Source organism: Oryzias melastigma, linkage group LG4, assembly GCF_002922805.2.
Source record: "Oryzias melastigma strain HK-1 linkage group LG4, ASM292280v2, whole genome shotgun sequence".
NCBI classification, from domain to species: Eukaryota; Metazoa; Chordata; class Actinopteri; order Beloniformes; family Adrianichthyidae; genus Oryzias; species Oryzias melastigma.
The window spans coordinates 19,192,674-19,197,387 of record NC_050515.1 but is presented as its reverse complement, the minus strand read 5'-3'; the positions used below and the strand labels follow the sequence as shown (position 1 = coordinate 19,197,387).

At 32.3% G+C, this 4,714-nt stretch overlaps 1 long non-coding RNA gene across 1 annotated transcript in view; it reads left to right on the top strand.

Annotated features, from left to right (window-relative positions):
- LOC112150627 overlaps positions 1 to 4,714 on the top strand; it is a 73,377-nt gene that overhangs the window by 7,314 nt on the left and 61,349 nt on the right. The window lies entirely within an intron of this gene.

The window sequence follows — 4,714 nt, the reverse complement described above, 5'->3', positions numbered from 1 at the left end:
ATGCTTAAACATTAAACATAATGTTTTTTTATTTTACTCAACTATTAAAGAAGAAACACATCACATGAATAGCAAGTCTTTTTTTATGTTTCATAGTATTGCTTTTGAAGTTATGTAGTGTGTGAAACACCACCAAAGCAGTGAGGAGGAAGTCTCATTAAGTAATAATGAGCCCACAACAGTCTGTCAACTCATAATATCTGGCGCACATATGCAAACCCACACACCTTTTTGCAAAACATGTAATACAGAACTCATTTAGCTAACTGTTACACAAATATTGAAGAAAATGGACGAAAAGTGAATTTTGTTGACAAGGATTTACACTAATTATGCATAAAAGAAGATTTTTGAAGCAAGCAATTATTCCAACTGTGCCAGCTGTCACCACTGCAAAATGCATGTGCATGCTCTATGTCTTATCAGTCATTCCTTCATTGAGTTTCTGCTTCAGAGAAGGGGTTTCCAGTTTATGAAATGCAAAATAATTACCAATTCATTAAATGTAATCGTTAAAATGCTAGTACTTCCATGGATAACAGTGGAAAGTGAGAATTTCCTTCAGTTTGGTATAGATACATATCAACAAAGAAGAAATGCAGTGAAATAATTCAAAGATGCCAACAAACTAATGCAAAAGTAAAATGGAAATATTTATGGCACACAAATTATTATTTTTTTTAAATATTAACTTTAAACTGTATTAGTTATAAATTGGATTAAGTTAAAACTTACTTCCCCGTCTTAGAAAATTATAATAAAGGTAAAATTTCTATATTTAAAAGTCTAAGAGTAATGTTTTCCTGACTGTATGTGTCTCAGTCTGGATCAGTGGACCATCCAATCATGATTGACCCTAGAGGACTATCGCTGGGAGATTTTCACCCGAGTTAAAATATTTACATGATATTCAATATGTTGCATTTTTTTGAGTGTCATGGGTCTCTGGGTAAAGTCTTGCATTTCCCAGGAATGGGTGGACCATAGGCCAAGTCTACAGTCTCTTTAATTTTATAATTTAAATAATATCTTTTTTTGTTCTCAAATTGCTTATTTTTCTGTATTTTTTTAGGATTGTCCAATGTTTTTATTTTCCATTTTGTTACATATACCATAGTTGAAAATAAAACAACTCTAATTTATCATGTATCGTCATATTTTGATCTATTTTTTATGACAAATGCTTTTTAGTGAATATCTTATATTGAGTAAAAAGTTCCCGGCAAAAGTGATGTTGTAACTTTTTAAAGTGAAAGTGTTCTAGGGTTCAGATTGCAGTCTCTATGTGGTCAATGACACCCTGCACAATCACACGAAATGTCTTTGCCAAATAAGTTGTCTGTTCAGAGTGTTGTGTCCAAAATATTAATGAAATGGTAAATTACATAGAAAAAAAAAGTACAAAAAGCAATAGAGATAAGTGCAGCTTTGAGAGGATTTAAAAACAAAGCCTATTTAAAAATATTAGTTGAGATTCGTTTGACTTTTTGTTGGAACAAGGGTCAGTCAAAGCACCACGTTCCTCCTTCAAATCCGCTGAAATCTCCTACCTGGGCCAGAGGACGTGATGTTCCTTAATGACCTGAAGTCCTCTTTTAGATAGACTTGTACTAGTCCACTGAATGGAGAAGCAGGCTGCCTTTTCAAGACTGAATTGGACTTAATTACACTGTTAATCTCGGTTGTGGAATGGGTTTCAAGCTCATCTGACCTGAATTCCATAGAGAATATCTGAACTGATGTAAAAGGAATCATGCGATATTTCAGAACCACCAATGCAGAAGGCTGCTGTCAAGACCAACTTTGGTTCTGTAGCATCTAGGTAGTAATCTATCTAAACCACACTGCATAAACAGCTCCTCTAGAAATAAGGCAATTTTTTTTTAAAAATTTGAAATATTTTCTTTAATTAAGCAAAATAAATAAATACAAATCTTCCAATTGGATATGAAAGATGGTCTTATCAGAAATTCGTATTGTAAGAAAAGAGATCTAGGCAATAAAACGTGTTTTTTTAAACTGAGATTATTTTGCTATTAAAAAACTTTCTTGATGAGATATTTTTTTTCTTGCCAGACAAAAAAAATAGACATTTTTTTCTTTAAAGAAGTTCTTTTTTAATTTCTTTAGAATATATTATTTTCAGAGTTTAGAATTTAACTGCAGCAAAGTTTAGAATTAATAACACTGTTGCATTACACAGTGACCAATACTTCAAGTAAAAAACCTGAATTTGAATTTTGAAAAAGAAATATTTCATATTTACAGCCCTAATAAACTCTGTCAAACATATGAACAAGTCTATTTTTTAGTAGCAAACTAATTTTCTTCATGTAATAAAATCTAATTTTGTGGGTAAAATTATAATATATTTTTTAGTATTTTATTTTTAAAAATCTATTACAAGTTAAACAGTCAGACTGCAAGCAGCCACTTCATTCATCTTGTCATTGTCTTACCTAGAAATTGTAGATTTCCATTCAAATTTGGTGTTTTTATCAGCATATGCCAACTAGTGTTTTTCAAAACCCAGAAAAACAGTGAAAAGTAAAGTAAAGTATTTCATGCCCAGAGACAAAACAGACACCCCCAGTCTGCACAGAGCATCATTTTTTTTAGCCGAATTTGTTTTGGAACAAACTTTATGTGACCAAAACACACTATTTATTAAATCTATCACTGATGCCACTAAGTCCAGAGAAGATACTTCTGGTCAAGGTTCATATAAAACTTATTTTTGTGAAACAAAAGTTTAAAATATATCGGATCGAAAAAAATTGGGAACGTTTTTTATGGCTATGAAACCTTAAAAAGGTTTGAATTCTAGTAAGGGACACATTTAAAAAAACACATTTATGAGGCAAAACAAAAAAAGTGTTTGTAGGATTTGAATGGAAGTATAATTAATGAATGGTAAAATGAAAAAGAGAGCCAGAGCTTAATATACGAAATCAAGGCTCTTCAACAGAAAACCTTGCAAACAGGGTGTTTTAACGTGATTAATCACATGCAGAGAAAACCTTGATTTTTTTTAAGCAACTATAATTAAAATTTGCCATTTCAAAGTCAAAACTCTTTAATTAGATTACTGCTTTGTATGAGGTATTTTTCCTGGAAAATACATTCATCATCATGCAATAAAAAGGATGAGAACTTTTTGGATAAATGGACAAATAGTCTTGTATTAATGCAGTACTTCCAATAGAGTGCGTGCCATCTCATCGTTGAATATATAAAGTTCCTTTTAAGATTATGGATTAAATCCACATAAATTGTACTGTATATAGTATTTACAAGGTATTATATTTAAAATTGTTCCTTTCAGAGTTATTTTTTCTGTTCCTGGTATCAGAGATTGTTATAAGGGGGCTACTATAAACATGTTTTCCTAAACATCTGGGTAATTGAAGTTTTTGCTTTAAGAGCCACTTGGGTCTGCATTTTCACATTGACTTCAGTAATCAGTTTTCTCTTTGTAGGATGTGCTTTTCACGAACTGCTTGGAAAACAGAACTCATTTCATGCTCCTTTGACACAATGACAGGAAATCTCTTTAGCCCAAAACACAAAGCTGCTCCAAACTGCTTGGGTCAGATTAAAGCTTTTATGAATAGAGGATTAAACATGAAAATCGTACATACTCCCTTAAACACTATCAGAAAAAAAGCAGATCCACAGTTTTCCTCCAAGTGTTGAAAGTCGAGGCTTACAGTAACATCAGGAGCTTTCATGGAATGTCTATTGATGGTACATGTGTGGCCTGAGGGAGTGCACAAACGTGCATGCAAGTGCTTTTGTCTGAACACAACCAAACACACTGCATCCATTTTTACAAACCCCAGTTTGAATTTGGTTTCTCAGATCAGTATTATTTTACTTTGATTGTTGAATCCATTTTAAATTGAGAGAAAAGATGCAATCTACTTTGTTGTAAAGTGGAGGACATTCTGGATGAAAGAAGACATTCTAGAAGAGACTGTGGACACTATTCCTTCAGAGCTTTCTTTGATTTATGATTATATTTCAATATTTTGTCTTTACATGTTAATTGAAACAATAACCTCTTGAAAGGTCTATAATAATAATTAATACATGTCTTTAATAATGAAAAGTTTATTCCATTATAAAAAATGTTAAGGATCAGGACTGCACGATCCGGTGTTTATGTAAAGTTGGACCCTATGACGGGTCTTCCCGCCCGATCTGTACTACAAATGTTCTTCTGCTTCATTTGATGGTGGTTTACTCTCCAACACTTTATTAATTCAGTTAACTTAGACATGTTATTAATTGTTAATGGGGAGTGTTTCATAGAGACGATGTTCCAGTATTTTACAGCAGTGTAATTCAGTTGGCGAAGTTCTCTTTGTCGTGTTGGAAAATATAAATTTGTCCAATCGTGGAGTTGTCTATTGTTTAAACAGTTTGAATAGTTCTAAAGGGCACAGAACTATGCTACCAGAAGCTGATCTTATATCTAAATACATTTATTTTGATTAAATATTAATGAATTGCAAGTTTTACAGTCTTGGAACAACAAACATATACAAATTACATGAGCTTATATAATCTTAACTGTTGCAATGTTGGTGATAAGAGGGAGTGATGAAAGATTTGCAGATGCGGAGATCAATGGAATAGCCATTACAGTTTAGGTAGAGACAAGGTGTTCAAAAGTTTACCCTGACTTTGTGCACAGAAGTGGGTTTTCCGT